Source organism: Pseudophryne corroboree, unplaced genomic scaffold (genome assembly GCF_028390025.1).
Source record: "Pseudophryne corroboree isolate aPseCor3 unplaced genomic scaffold, aPseCor3.hap2 scaffold_734, whole genome shotgun sequence".
Lineage (NCBI taxonomy): Eukaryota > Metazoa > Chordata > Amphibia > Anura > Myobatrachidae > Pseudophryne > Pseudophryne corroboree.
Window position 1 is genome coordinate 301,373 of NW_026970315.1, and position 17,281 is coordinate 318,653.

Consider the following 17,281-nt stretch of genomic DNA (forward strand, 5'->3'; position numbering starts at 1 on the left):
GTATACTATGCCATAGTGGTGCTTACTATATAACACCAGGTGCTGTGCAGTGGTCAAAACACACTAACTGGTCCCATGCTGTTGTTGAACTAAAGGCCTATACACACGATGAGATTCGGTCTATGCTAATAGGTTTAAAAAGGTTACATAAAAGCTACTTTATGTATTTATTCATTAAAGTTTTTAAGTTGTATTTTACAACCATACAATGATATGATATATAATGTATCGTATAATCATTACATAATGTTGATGGCATTGAATTGTCTCTGCCTTGACTAGTGGCAGCAGCTTCAGCACTAGGTGGAAGTGGATCTTGATCTTTCCCTATTTTACCCTCCACCTTTTTGTTCTCCATATTTTAATGTGTGGAATTATATGCCAGTAATATATCTGGAATTAGACGGTGGTAATGTCTGGAATTAGATACCACTAGATAGATACCAGATATCACTGTGACTGGAATGATGACATATGCACAGTGACAGGACACTACCACAGCACCCTACAGCAGCCATATGCGGCACAAGACACTGGAGTATTAGTAATGTACTGTAGTATACTGAGCACCACAAGACAATGAGCAGTGATACGGAGCACTGATGAGATTACTAGAACTGACACTGAGCAGCCAGATGCAGCACTGGACTGTTAGTAATGTTCTGTAGTATACTGAGCACCACAATGCAGCACAAAACAATGAGCAGTGATACTGAGCACTGATGAGGATACTAGAACTGACACTGAGCAGCAAGATGCAGCACTGGACTGTTAGTAATGTACTCTAGTATACTGAGCACCACAATGCAGCACAAGACAATGAGCAGTGATACTGAGCACTGATGAGGATACTACTGAGAACTGACACTGAGCAGGAGAGACACACTACAATTTCATCTTGCGCCTCTTTTTTTATTTATCTTTGCATCATGTGCTGTTTGGGGCTATTTTTTTAAGTGCCATCCTGTCTGACACTGCAGTGCCACTCCTAGATGGGCCAGGTGTTTGTGCTGCCCACTTGGGTCGCTTAGCTTAGTCATCCAGGGACCTTGGTGCAAATTTTAGGACTAAAAATAATATTGGGAGGTGTGAGGTGTTCAGAATAGACTGGAAACAAAGGAGTAGAAATTATGGTTATTGAGCTTAATACTATAGGATCAAAATTACCCCCAAATTCTATGATTTTAGCTGTTTGAGGTTTTAAAAAAAAATCACCCGAATCCAAAACCCGAAAGGGTGGTTTTGCCAAAACGCGTCCATATACAAAACACAACTGCGGATCCGAAACCAAAACCAAAACATGAAACACGAAAAATGCCCGCTGCACATCTCTAGTTAGGGGAGAAGCATGTAGCCTTGTAGACTATGCACAGCTATATCTAGAAAAATATACGATCTAATCTTTAACCAACCAATGCAAGAAAGTATTTAATGTGAAAATACGAAACACTAGACTAATTGGAGGTGCGCCCTAAAGCAAATTACAATGTTAGGATTAGGGGGTTCGGAAAGACCTTTAGTGTATACACTACTATATACATTTTAAGATAGGAAGGTACAAATTACATATTCACATTGCATCTATGGGCTGGATTCAAATGTCCCTTTCCTCCCTCAATCGTGCCCGTCAGCAGCTATTCTAATGTTGCTGCCAACGGGTGCGACATGTTTATTTCAGCTCGCTACCCCCAGGGGAAACAAGCTGAAATGTGTGCAAAGAGACCCATTTGGGCAACCAAACGGTGTCTTTTCACGATCGCGCCCATTACTTTATTCAGGTTTAGGTGCTTTGTGCACCTAAACCAGAGTGTAATGGGCGCAATAATTGAGGGCATTTGAATTTCCCTTATATGTGTGTGTGTGATATACACACAGACACACATACTGTATTTCTTTATATAATGGACACCTCAGTTTCTATTCATTCATGTCCTGCCCCCTACTCTGTCAGACCCCTTCCCCTCTACTTTTCTGACCCCAAACGCCACTCATTCTTGTTGAGTGCTGGTGGGCCCATTCAGAATTTTGCTATGGGGTCCACAAAGGTCTAGTTACGCCACTGGTCAGGGTTATAGAGGAGGCGGTGCAAGGCATCCTGGGAACAGTCAAAGCTTTAGCCTGTTGGTGCCTTGGATCAACATCCAACTCTACACCCCGATGTTAGTGTAGTGCCTTTTGGGGTTAAGGTTTTACAGAAAGTTACAGGTTTTTTTAATTTAGTAAAATATGCCCCATTTTAAAGATAGGGCATTTAAATTTGTTGCACCTGTGCAGTACATAGCAGCCTGCAGGGCATGTACAGTGGCTTCATTTGGGTGCACATACATTGCCGGCTCCTGGTCGCAAACTGAAATTGTTGTGTGTAAGTGGAATTAGCGGTGTTTATGTCATACAGGGGGGTGGGGGAGGTTTGTGGTTGGTGGGGGGCACGCTGTGCGATTATTATCCTGCATCTATACATACATGCGCTAACACCTGGACATACACTGATGTACCCACACCTAATATCCATACATACACGCCCTGACACCTGGACATACACCAACATTCCCACACCTGCATCTATACATACACATGCTGACACCTGGACATACACCAACATACAAGCACCTGCATCTATATATACACGCGCTGACAAATGGACATACACCGACGTACCCACACTTGCATCTATACATACATGCACTGACATCTGGACATACAAGCACCTGCATCTATACATACACGCGCTGACACCTGAACCTACACTGACGTTCCCACACCTGCATCTATACATACACATTCTGACACCTGGACATACACAGACGTACCCACACCTGCATCTATACATACACGCGTTGACACCTGGACGTACACTGACGTACACACACCTACATCTATATATGCATGGATGCAAATGTGGGTACGTCTGTATACGTCCAGGTGTTAGCATGTGTATGTATAGATGTTAGGTGTGGGTACATCAGTGTATGTCCAGGTGTCAGCACATGTATGTATAGATTCACATGTGGGTACGTTGGTGTACGTTTAGGGGTCAGCGTGTTTATGTATAGATGTTGGTGTGTGTATGTCAGTGTACGTACAGATATAGGTGTATGTATGTATGTATGTATGTATGTATGTATGTATGTATGTATGTATGTATATGTATAGAGGAAGGTGTGATACATACATATAACATATACATGATAGATACATACATATATCACACACACGATAGATAGATAGATAGATAGATAGAACACATACATACATACATGATAGATACATATATACACACATACGATAGATAGATAGATAGATAGATAGATAGATAGATAGATAGATAGATCACAAACATATATGATTCATACATATATCACACACACATACATGATACATACATGAGAAAGACCTGGGATGGTGATGAGGCCCGGGCCCCCTGCTGATGTTGCGTTGAGGAAGGCAGTGTTCCAGGGCGGATGCCAGTCGGGGAGAGCGCCGCGCAGCCCGGGAAAAATACTGCTGAGGAGCTACATCTGGAAGAGCCCCAGGGAGGGAGAGTGTCACATGCCCCATCCTGCGCGGCACACTCTGCAGGCCTGCACATGGGAAGGGAGGTCTCTGGCCACACATACTCACCCTGCTGCTGAAGCCCCGCTGCTGTCCCCATCAGCGCTCTCCAGCGGGGAGCGGAGCCAGGATGAATCTCAACCTGTGAGAACTATCTTCATGATCAAGAGATCTCATATGCAAGATAAGTATGTGTTGGGAAAGGGCTGGGGAGGGCGGCTGCTCGGGCACACCCTCGTCAAGTTAAGGAGATTTAACTGAGGAAGCACAAGGGAACTCTCGTCTGGGGACAACAACTGCAGGGAGACCACATCTTTTCAGATGAACATGGGAGGGCGGAAGGCTGCCTAATACTGAAGCACCCTCAGACATTAAACCATATGCAACAACTATTGCAAGCATTCCTGGGGGAAGGTCTGCAGCAGACGGATTTGCATACGGTGATGTCATCCAAGCAGTGGGCCAAAGTTGGCTGGAACCCTCATCTGTATATGAAAAGAGAAAAGGGGCATGCGGGGCATGGCGGTCTTTTGCGGCGCTTGGATAACCCCAAGTTTGCATTAAACACCCCCACCCTCCTTCGGTGTGGGGCTCATGTTGGCCATGCCCAAGCCCCTGAAGCATTCAAGCTGATTTCTTGCAGCAGCTGGGCACTGTAACAGCTTCAGAGCTGCTCTACAAGACAAGTAAAAGGGTGTGGGCCCTGCAGCACCACCGGTAGTTTGCATACACACATATATAGGACAGCATCTCTTATATGCCCCAGGGTCAATAAAATAGTATCCTTGTCTAGGCTATCCATCCCCTCAAATAAGGCATTTATCCATGCCGCTACAGCACTACACACCCAGGTCGACGCAATTGCCGGTCTGAGTAAGGTACCTGAATGTGTATAAATGGACTTCAGGGTAATCTCCTGTTTGCGGTCAGCACACTCTTTGAGGGTAGCCGTATCCTGGGACGGGAGGGCTACCTTCTTGGATAAGCGTGTTAATGCTTTGTCCACCCTAGGGGAGGATTCCCATCGTAACCTATCCATTGATGGGAAAGGATACGCCATAAGAATCCTTTTGGAAATCTGCAGTCTTTTATCTGGAGATTTCCAAGCTTTTTCACATAACTCGTTCAGCTCGTGTGAGGGGGGAAAGGTTACCTCAGGCTTCTTTCCCTTGTACATATGTACCCTCTTGTCAGCGACAGGGGGTTACTCTGTGATGTGCAAAACATCTTTTATTGCCATAATCATAAATCTAATGGATTTTGCCAATTTTGGCTGTAACTTTGCATCATCGTAATCGACACTGGAGTCAGAATCCGTGTCGGTATCTGTGTCAACAAACTGGGATAGTGGGCGCTTATGAGACCCTGACAGTCCCTGCAACATAGGATCAGGCATGGGTTGAGACCCTGACTGTCCCAAAGCTTCTGCCTTGTCTAATCTTTTGTGCAATGAGTTTACACTAGCATTTAAAACATTCCACATATCCATCCAATCAGCTGTCGGTGGAGACACCACATTCATTTGCTCCCGCTCCTCTCTAATATAGCCTTCTTCCTCAGACATGTCGACACACGTGTACCGACACACCACACACACAGGGAATGCTTTTTCTGAAGACAGTTTCCCCACAAGGCCCTTTGAAGAGACAGAGAGAGAGTATGCCAGCACACACCCCAGCGCTATATAACCCAGGAATAAAACAGTAACTTAATGTTTGCCCAGTAGTGCTGCTGTATGTAATTTGCGAATTATGTGCCCCCCTCTTTTCAACCCTCTTGTCTGACGTGGTATAAGCAGGGTAGAGTCCGGGGAGCTTCCTCTCAGCGGTGCTGTGGAGAAAAAATGGCGCTGGTGAGTGCTGAGGGAGAAGCCCCGCCCCCTCGGAGGCGGGCTTCTGTCCCGCTTAAACTGTAAAATTGGTGGGGGCTCATACATATATACAGTGCCCAGCTGTATATATGTTATATTTTTGCGAAAGAGGTTTATATTGCTGCCCAGGGCGCCCCCCCTGCGCCCTGCACCCTTACAGTGACCGGAGTATGTGAGGTGTATGGGAGCAAAGGCGCACAGCTGCAGTGCTGTGCGTTACCTCAGTGAAGATCATGAAGTCTTCTGCCGCCTCTGAAGTCTTCTTTTCTTCTCATACTCACCCGGCTTCTATCTTCCGGCTCTGCGAGGGGGACGGCGGCGCGGCTCTGGGACGGACGGCGAGGGTGAGATCCTGCGTACCAATCCCTCTGGAGCTAATGGTGTCCAGTAGCCTAAGAAGCAGGACCTTGCAACTCAGAGAGTAGGGCTGCTTCTCTCCCCTCAGTCCCTCGATGAGGGAGTCTGTTGCCAGCAGTGCTCCCTGAAAATTAAAAACCTAACAAAATACTTTCTGTCAGAAAGCTCAGGAGAGCTCCTGAAAAGCACCCAGTCTCCACTGGGCACAGTATCAAACTGAGGTCTGTAGGAGGGGCATAGAGGGAGGAGCCAGTGCACACCCAGAACTAAAGTCTTTCTTAAAGTGCCCATGTCTCCTGCGGAGCCCGTCTATCCCCATGGTCCTTACGGAGTCCTCAGCATCCTCTAGGACGTTAGAGAAAATAGGATTTTAATACCTACTGGTAAATCCTTTTCTCTTAGTCCGTAGAGGATGCTGGGCACCCGTCCCAGTGCGTACTGTGTCTGCAGTTATTAAATGGCCCTTAACTCCAGAACATTTATGTGGAGACAACTTTCCTGACTTGACCATCTTCCTTGGATGTTTTCCCCCTGTGTGACTGCTCCCCAGCCTCGGAGGGTTGCATCCGTGGTCCCTAGGATCCCGTCCTGGATCCCAAACCATCGCCCCTCTAGGTGGTGAGAACTGTGCAGCCACCAATGGAGTGAGATTATGGTCTTGGAAGACAGGATTATCCTCCGGTGCATGTGTAGGTGGGATCCGGACCACTTGTCCAACAGGTCCCACTGGAACACTCTGGCATGGAGCCTGCCAAACTGAATGGCCTCGTAGGCCGCAACCATCTTCCCCAGCAACCGAATGCATTGATGGATTAACACTCTTGCTGGTTTCAGAATTTGTTTGACCAGACTCTGGATCTCCAGAGCCATTCGACTAGAAGAAAACCTCTTCTGTGTCCAGTATCACTCCCAAAAACAACAACCGCGTCATTAGGACCAACTGCGATTTTGGCAAGTTTAGGAGCCAACCATGTTGTTAAAGAACTGTCAGGGAGAGTAGATGTTTTGCACCAACTGGTACCTGGATCTCGCCTTTATCAGGAGATCATCGAAGTACGGGATAATTGTGACTCCTTGCTTGCGAAGGAGAACCATCATTTCCGCCATCACCCTGGTGAAAATCCTCTGAGCCGTGGACAGACCAAACGGCAACGTCTGAAATTGGTAATGACAATCCTGAATTGCAAACCTCAGGTAGCTTGATGCAGTGGCTAAATGGGACCATGTAAGTAGGCATCCTTTATGTCTACCAAAACCATGAAATCTCCTTTATCCCCCGGACTGGAAATCACTACCCTGAGAGATTCCATCTTGAAATTGAATTTCTTTAGGTAGAAATTAAGGGATTTCAGATTTCAGATTGGTCTGACTGAGCCGTCCGGCTTCGGGACCACGAAGAGGCTTGAATAAAAACCTTCTCCCTGCTGACTAAGGCGGATTTGAACAATCGGTGAGGGGGAACTTCTTGAAACCCCAGTTTGTACCCTTGGGACACTATTTGTAAAACCCACGAGTCCAGGTCCGAATGAATCCAGAACTGACTGAAGAGTTTTAGACGTGCCCCCCAGTGGCGGAACTAGCGAGCAGTGGGCCCATGTGCGACAAAATGGCTTGGGCCCCCCCCCCCATCCCATCCCATCCAAGTCCACCCCCTCACCCCTGGAGAGGATCTGGTGAGGGGCGCCTGCTCAGGGAAGTGGATACCTAGCAACAGTGCCGTAACTAGACATTTTAGCAGTGTGTGCAAGAAACGGCATTGGAGCTCCACCCCTGCATGCAAAACAGGGGCAGTGCGCGCCGTAGGCGCGCAAAAATACATAGTGGCGTGGCTTCGTGGTTAAGGGGTGTGGCCACAAAATAATACCAATTCATAAACGGTGCACAGTAGTCTCCATTATTCAAATTACGCCGCACAGTAGCACCACTACACCAGGTAGAGACCCTTTTACACCTTACGGCGGACAGATTCCTCTTTTTACACATTACAGCAGACAGCGTCCTCTTTTTACACATTACAGCAGACAACGTCCCCTTTTTACACATTACGGCAGACAGCATCCCCCTTTTTTACACAACGGCAGACAGCGTGCCCTTGTTACACATAGCGGCAGACAGCGTACATTTTTTTCACATAACGGCAGACAGCCTGCCCTTGTTAAACATAGCGGCAGACAGCGTACACTTTTTACACATAACGGCAGACAGCCTGCCCTTGTTAAACATAGCGGCAGACAGCGTACACTTTTTTCACATAACAGCAGTCAGCCTGCCCTTGTTACACATAATGGCAGACATCGTACACTTTTTACACATTACAGCAGACAGCTTGCCCTTGTTACACATTACAGCAGACAGCTTGCCCTTGTTACACATTATGGCAGACAGCGTGCCCTTGTTACACATTACGGCAGAAAGCATCCCCCTTGTTACACATTACGGCAGGCAGATTCCCCCTTGTTACACATTGCGGCAAGCAGATTCCCCCTTTTTACACATTGCGGCAAGCAGCTTCCCCCTTTTTACACATTGCGGCAGGCAGATTCCCCCTTTTTACACATTGCGGCAGGCAGTCCCCCTTTTTACACATAGCTGCAGGCAGATTCCCCCTTTTTACACATAGCGGCAGGCAGATTCCCCCTTTTTACACATTGCGGCAGGCAGTCCCCCTTTTAACACATAGCTGCAGGCAGATTCCCCCCTTTTACACATAGCTGCAGGCAGATTCCCCCTTTTTACACATAGCGGCAGGCAGATTCCCCCTTTTTACACATAGCGGCAGGCAGATTCCCCCTTTTTACACATAGCGGCAGGCAGTCCCAACAAAGAAAGAAAGAGATGAAAGAACGAAAGAAAGAAAGAAAGAAAGAAAGAAAGAAAGAAAGAAAGAAAGAAGAATTATACTTACCCTCTCCGCTGGCTCAGGCTCCTCGTGCAGCTTGACGATTCCCGGGCAGTAGAGAAGGAGGAGGAGGGAGGTGGAGGAGGGAGCCGCAGCAGCGCTGTGTTATTGGTGGAGGCGCTGCTGCTGCTGCCCCTCTGCTTCACTATAGGCTGTTCTCGGAAGACAGCCTATAGTGAAGCAGAGGGGCAGCAACAGCAGCGCCTCCACCAGTAACAAAGCGCTGCTGCGGCTCCTTCCTTCACCTCCCTCCTCCTCCTCCTCCCCCCCGTGCCGCTGCTCCTCTCATCTCCAAGCGACCCTCCTCCCTCTTCGTGTGTTACAGAGGCGGCAGCGTGTCTGGTGCTGCGGCTGCTGCCCGTAGTGCCCTGGCCTGATCTGTTCGTTACGACGGGCGGGCGGCGGGAGTCGCAGGACGCAGACCCGACGGGAGCGCTGGTGTGCGGCTGCGGCATGATACAATGAGTCATTGTGACTCATTGTAATGCCGGAGGCTGTGGGCCCTTGAGTGCGGCGGGGCCCCAGTGCAATGCACTGCCTGCCCTGCCAGTAGTTCCGCCCCTGGTGCCCCCCACTGGTGTGGGCTCCTGCAAGAGAGCCCCAGCGTCATGCAGTGGATTTGGCAGAAGAAGAGGACGATCTCTGCTCCTGCGATCTTGAAGAGGCTACAGACCTCTTCCCTCTTTTCCTTCCTCTACCTGCAAAGAAAGGGGAATCTTAACTTCTTGTATATCTATTGGGCCGAAATGACTGCGTCAGATAATGATGCGTCTTCATCCGTTGAGAGGGAACATAGGGCAAGAAGGCTGACTTACCTGCGGGAGCTGCCGAGATCAAATTAACTAGGCCGTCGCCAAACAAGGCTTTACCTTCATAGGGAAGAGACTCCCTTTCTTCTTGGAGTCAGCATCAGCATTCCCTTGGTGAATCCACAATGCCCTCCTATCCGAGACTGCCATGAAATTGGCCCGTGAGCACTTGTGCCCGGTGTAGGATTTTTAAATATGTGTAGTTTACTGTATGCAAGGGTTTAAAACCTTTTAGGAACTGAGCTCTAAGGTGTATTACATGTAGTTTAAAAAAAACAAAAAAGGTTTATTTTATGGCAGTAGTTTCCAAACTGGGGTTCTTGCACTGGTAGCATAGTTTGGTGGTCCAGGACCAATTAAAATTATTTATACTTTATTAAATTGGCAAAACCATTCCCTCACAACATAACTGAACCTGAGGATGACATGCTATAAACACAATTTACTTAATTTTATATTTTTTTCTGAATTTCTCAATAAAAAAAACTTTGGCCTAGGGGTGCCGTGAAACAAATTTTGATACTATTTATTTATATAGTGCTCTTTCTCCAACAGGACTCAAGGCGCTTGAGATATGGCTTCTGGAACTGAACACAGGATTCTAAATGTGGCTGTACCAAGGACCTATACAGTGGCATTACAGGTTGAGTATCCCTTATCCAAAATGCTTGGGACCAGAGGAATTTTGGATATCGGATTTTTCTGTATTTTGAAATAATTGCATACCATAACGAGATATTATGGTGATGGGACCTAAATCTAAGCACAGAATGCATTTATGTTTCATATATACCATATACACACAGCCTGAAGGTCATTTTAGCCAATATTTTTTATAACTTTGTGCATTAAACAAAGTGTGTGTACATTCACAGAATTCATTTATGTGTCATATAAACCTTATACACACAGTCTGAAGTTCATTTAATACAATAAGGTTTCACTATCTCAGTCTCACTCAAAAAAGTCCGTATTTCGGAATATTCCGTATTTCGGAATATTTGGATATGGGATACTCAACCTGTATTACTTTTTTCTGCTACTGGTTCTTTAACCTATGCAAACAAGCATCTGACTTGCCTTTCCTATTGCTTTGTTACATTGCTCACCTGAAATAGTAATACTTAGATAGCTTTCCTCTTGCCATTATAATGCCCTTAATATTATAGTTAGCCTTTGTATTTTTGAGACGTGTATGATTTTGCATTTTTTGGCATTAAATGTTGCCATGTTCTTGACCATTCCTCTAGTCCAGGGGCGGAACTGCCAGAGACAACGGAGTCAGTTGCCGCCGGGCTCCAGCCCTAAAGGGGCTTCCTCCATTGCCCTCCGGCTGTTACGTGCCCTTCCTACTAAATAGACAAAGGCGCTACCAGCAGGGTCTCGCAGTTTGTACATTCCATGCCGTAACACCCTTCTTTCCACCTTTTTCAAGACCCAGCCCAGCAGCCTCGCCGCTGCCACCACCGCTAGCTGCAGCACTGCCAGCGGTGGGGTGCCCCTGCTTCTTCTCACACCACAGATAGCTGGGCAGCACTGCAACTGCCTGCCTGATTGCTCCACCCCCTTCCGGCTTCCAAGCACCTCTGCTGCCCAGTGATCCAGGAGCCTGCTGCTAGGAAGAAGTGGCCGAGCTTCAGCAAGCGAGTCTGGACACTGGCGGAGGAAGCCATGATAACCAGATAATGGGGAGTGGAGAGCCAGTTCCAAGGTAATACTTTATACAGCTGGTTGAGATCTTGGTCGGTGGATATGGATTCCAAGAAAACCCTGGAGGTGCTTCCTTTCAAGGGAGACACTCTCTTTGGAGAAGACCTCAATAAGATTGTAGCTGATCTGGCTACTGCTAAAACAGCTTGCCTACCTAGTATGACTCCTACCACGCAGAAGGCTAAAAGTACTTTCCCTTGGCCCTTTCATCCTCAAGGTAAAGCGTACCCAAGGTCAGGCATACCCAAAGCAAGCTCATGCTTCCAGACCTGCCAAGCCCAGACTGAAGCAAGCCTGGGCTGCCCATCAGCCTGCTTCCAAAACGGACAAGCCTGCCGCATGACGGTGCAGGCCACCCTCTGGGGGATCCCAGGGTGGGGGGCCCGACTTCTAGGTTTGGCATAATTCTAAGCTAGAGAATTCTGTTTGGAGCTCACCTTGTACTTTGTGAAGAAATAGTCAGCATTGTGGCTGAGCAGATACATGTAGTGTGTGGCTGCAAACTGCATGGATCTGCTGCGTTGTAATGCTGATACTTTTTTTTTTCAAAGTACCAATAGCTTCATATAATGTTCACAATTTTTATGCAGGATCAAATAGTTCAATTGGTAGGGTGTTTGATTAGAATTCAACAGGTTATAGGTTTGAATCCTGGGTATGGTAGTTTGAGATGTGTTATTTAATAAAGTATGTTGTTCTGACTGCCGGCATCCTATCACCTGGGATATCATACTAAATAAATGGAGTTGATCAATTTTTTTTTATTTTTTAAACTAGGGACAATTTCCAGATACTTTTCTTTATAACTGAGATTGCCCCCTGGAACTTCACATCAGTTGACAACTATGCATGAGTGGGCAGTGCTTGCTCTGGATCTGCCCACCCATTTATGTGCCGTCATAAAAGAAAGCACAACTGACAGTTATCCTGGGCGTACACTACACAATTATCTGTCAGGCTATCTATCCAGTCTGGATGGATGGAATGAAAATCTGGTAATGTATAGGAGCAAATCTCAATTAACCATTTGCTCCCAAACACTAGAAAAGTGGTCAAAAATGGTCATTACACAAATTGGTTAAACCCAAAATTTAACCAATTTGTTTAGGGGACCATTTTTGTCCATTTTCTAGTGTTTGAGAGTAAATCGTTGATGGTCATTTGCTCACATAGATAACCGGATTTCTATTCCAACCAGCCAGTGTTGGAGATATGGTCTGCCAGATTACATAATGCATACCAGAGCCATAACTAGACTTTTTGGTGCCCTGTGACAGAGAATTATATGCCCCCACCCACCCCATTTGTGCAATATGGACAAAAGGCGCATGCCTTGTGGGGAAGGGGCATAACAAGATTGGTCTCAGAGAAAGCACATGAGATATGAAGATATATCTAGTATACTTGACACTCAATGGTTTGTGGTATTGCCGGGGTGCCCTCCTTAAATGCATATACAGTCACACATGGCGTGTTTGTGCAAATGGCATATCAGCAGTCAGCACTAACTGGTGACATGCCATTTGTACAAGTAAGCCATGTGTGACTAATATACAGGTTGAGTATCCCTTATCCAAAATGCTTGGGACCAGAGGTATTTTGGATATGGGATTTTTCCGTATTTTGGAATAATTGCATACCATAATGAGATATCATGGTGATGGGACCTAAATCTAAGCACAGAATGCATTTATGTTACATATACACCTCATACACACAGCATGAAGGTAATTTTAGCCAATATTTTTTATAACTTTGTGCATTAAACAAAGTGTGTCTACATTCACACAATTCATTTATGTTTCATATACACCTTATATACACAGCCTGAAGGTCATTTAATACAATATTATTAATAACTTTGTGTATTAAACAAAGTTTGTGTACATTGAGCCATCAAAAAACAAAGGTTTCACTATCTCACTCTCACTCAAAAAAGTCCGTATTTCGGAATATTCCGTATTTCGGAATATTTGGATATGGGATACTCAACCTGTATAAACATACTTTATTAAATAACACCTCAAACTATCATACCCAGGATTCAAACCTATAACCTGTTGAATTCTAATCAAACACCCTACCCATTGAGCTACTTGATCCTGCATCTATTCTAACCTCCAAAAACAGATTCAGTTGCATTTCCCAGCGTGTTTTGTTTGCGCCTTTGCAAATGTCTTACATCGACAAACTTATTTAGTACTATTTTGCAAATAGGGTTACATTGTCGCAACATTGTGTTCCCTAATTGCTTGATTTTTTAAATGCAACAATTGATAAAGACACCTGATAATTGCTCTGTGGAGTCTTATTTTGTGTCTACTTCTTATCTACATTTAATTCCCTACCTCTAATCAAGGCATTTTTAAATGCTGGGGGCTGCCAGGACGTGAGGCCTACCTAGACTTTAGATCTGAATTTGAATGTACTTGTGAACTAACTTAATTTCCTACTTCTAAATTCATTCCTAAATTCACTACTTACATTAATCCTGTAGTTGGGCATTTTGAGCCTTCAATTGTGGGCATTGTTTTGTGTCCAGACCAGCAGCTGGTGGTGTGCATTTGCTGGAAAGGCATCGAAGACCTCCGATATGCTGCATCTCCTGATGTGTGTCTCCCTCAAGTGGCTGTCAGCAAATGCATGCTAGACACCCCATTCCAAGCTGATTGTGACATCACGGAACATGCATCATAGAACAGGCATGCTAGAATATGGGTCTTCAACCTGCGACCCTCCAGCTGCTGTGGAACTACATATCCCAGCATGCCCAGCCTCAGTTTTAGCATACCTTAATAGCAAAACTGTGGCAGGGCATGCTGGGATGTGTAGTTTCACAGCAGCTGGAGGGCCACAGGATGAAGACCCATGTGCTAGAGCCAAGCCGCAGGTACATTGAATGCTAGCAAGCTGAATGTTTAAATCATTTTTGTTCCGCAGCATTCCAATGCGGAAGATTCCATGGAACCAGAGATTATTCCATTGAGAAGGACATGCTGCCTGGATGACTGCACTGTGCAAATTAAATCACGGAGCCAGTTGGCTTGTGGGTGGCTCTGGTGACTGGGTGGTTGGGTGGGCGGTGTGTCGGAGGTGGAGCACATGCAAATGAATGTGTATCATCCAGCTAGTGAGAGTGAAAACTCATGCAGGAGTGTGCCTGCTTGTCAGTGGGTTATGCACCTTGCCAGGCGTCAAATCTACATGGAGCAGCTGGAGGGGACAAGAGCAGGTTTGCAAAATATAGATAGAAGAGCATATATGCTGGCGCATTCTCCATGATTGTGTCAGCTTATGTTTTGGTGCACTGCACTTTCCTTCACTAAGTTTTAGCCATTTTGGTTAAACGCAAGTGTAGTTGCTTCTCGCCCTTTTGGCTGTGATCTTGTATCGTGGTTGAAGAGTCTGCTGGAGGGATTGTTTTCTTCATTGGCGAGAGATTGAAGATATTCCAGGATGGAAGGCTTGGGAACACTATCCGTTTTTCAGTTGTGGAAGAGTTGAAAGACCGGATTGGACTACATTCTATAGTAAAGTCTTTGTATTTATTAATCCTCCCTTTATATGTGTCTGTCTTTCAATAAAGCTTCGGGCTTGTGATTCCCTCACCCTCTTACACTCCACACCCATAGCCTTATTAACTGTTGTATTATTGTATTGTTTAAATGTATAGTGCAGTTCATGATTTATAGTGTAGGCTGGCCTGTACTGTAGTTCTTGAACTGTACTATACCGACAGCATTTGTATTGTGTTTTGGCTGTGCTGCAACACGGTACTTATGTGTGTAATGTTTATGTATGTTTTTTTGCTTCTTTATGTCAATAAAGACTGCTTTTTCAATCCAATATCTGAAAACAATCAATGTTTATCTTTGATGGCAATAGAAGTGGTATGATATTTGCTGCTTTTGAAAGGCAATATCTGATATGTCCCCTATCTGGGAACCATATATTAAATGGCTTTTCAGAAAAGGGAGATGGGAGAAGAGCTTTCAGTACTTGTAGGACCGATGCACATTTCCTATTCTAGCCTCCAAAAACAGATTCAGTTGCATTTTCCAGCGTGTTTTGGATGCGCCTTTGCAAATGTCTTACACCGACAAACTTATTTAGTACTATTTTGCAAATAGGGTTACATTGTTGCAACATTGTGTTCCCTAATTGCTTGATTTTTTAAATGCAACAATTGATAAAGACACCTGATAACTGCTCTGTGGAGTCTTATTTTGTGTCTACTTCTTATCTACATTTAATTCTCTACCTCTAATCAATGCATTTTTAAATGCTGGGGGCTGCCAGGACGTGAGGCCTACCTAGACTTTAGATCTGAATTTGAATGTACTTGTGAACTAACTTAATTTCCTACTTCTAAATTCATTCCTAAATTCACTACTTACATGAATCCTGTAGTTGGGCATTTTGGGACTTCGATTGTGGGCATTGTTTTGTGTCCAGACCAGCAGCAGGTTGTGTGCATTTGCTGGAAAGGCATCGAAGACCTCCGATATGCTGCATCTCCTGATGTGTGTCTCCCTCAAGTGTCTGTCAGCAAATGCCTGCTAGACACCCCATTCCAAGCTGATTGTGACATTACGGTACATGCATCATAGAACAGGCATGCTAGAACATGGGTCTTCAACCTGCGACCCTCCAGCTGCTGTGGAACTACATATCCCAGCATGCCCTGCCTCAGTTTTAGCATACCTTAATAGCAAAACTGTGGCAGGGCATGCTGGGATGTGTAGTTTCACAGCAGCTGGAGGGCCACAGGATGAAGACCCATGTGCTAGAGCCAAGCCGCAGGTACATTGAATGCTAGCAAGCTGAATATTTAAATCCTTTTTGTTCGGCAGCATTCCAATGTGGAAGATTCCATGGAACCAGAGATCCTTCCATTGAGAAGGACATGCTGCCTGGATGACTACACTGTGCAAATTAAATCACGGAGCCAGATGGTTTGTGGGTGGCTCTGGTGACTGGGTGGTTGGGTGGGTGGTGTGTCGGAGGTGAAGCACATGCAAATGATTGTGTATCATCCAGCTAGTGAGAGAGAAAACTCATGCAGGAGTGTGCCTGCTTGTCAGTGGGTTATGCACCTTGCCAGACGTAAAATCTACATAGAGCAGCTGGAGGGGAAAAGAGCAGGTTTGCAAAATACAGATAGAAGAGCATATATGCTGGCACATTCTCCATGATTGTGTCAGCTTATGTTTTGGTGCACTGCACTTTCCTCCACTAAGTTTTAGCCATTTTTGTTAAGCTCAAGTGTAGTTGCTTCTCAGCCTTTTGGCTGTGATCTTGTATCGTGGTTGAAGGGTCTGCTGGAGGGAGGGATTGTTTTCTTCATTGGCGAAAGACCAAAGATTTTCCAGGATGGAAGGCTTGGGAACACTATCCGTTTTTCAGTTGTGCAAGAGCACAGAGGTCGGATTGGACTACATTCTATAGTAAAGGATACCTTTCTATTTATTGCCCCTCCCCTTATATGTGTCTGTGTTACAATAAAGCTTCGGTCTTGTGATTCCCTCACACTCTTACACTCCACACACATAGCCTTATTAACTGTTGTATTATTGTATAGTTTAAATGTATAGTGCAGTTCATGATTTATAGTGTAGGCTGGCCTGTGCTGTAGTTCTTGAACTGTACTATACCGACAGCATTTGTATTGTGTTTTGGCTGTGCTGCAACACAGTACTTATGTGTGTAATGTTTATGTATGTTTTTTTGCTTCTTTATGTCAATAAAGACTGCTTTTTCAATCCAATATCTGAAAACAATCAATGTTTATCTTTGATGGCAATAGAAGTGGTATGATATTTGCTGCTTTTGAAAGGCAATATCTGATATGTCCCCTATCTGGGAACCATATATTAAATGGCTTTTCAGAAAAGGAAGATGGTAGAAGAGCTTTCAGTACTTGTAGGACCGATGCACATTTCCTATTCTAGCCTCCAAAAACAGATTCAGTTGCATTTTCCAGCGTGTTTTAAATGCGCCTTTGCAAATGTCTTACATCGACAAACTTATTTAGTACTATTTTGCAAATAGGGTTACATTGTTGCAACATTGTGTTCCCTAATT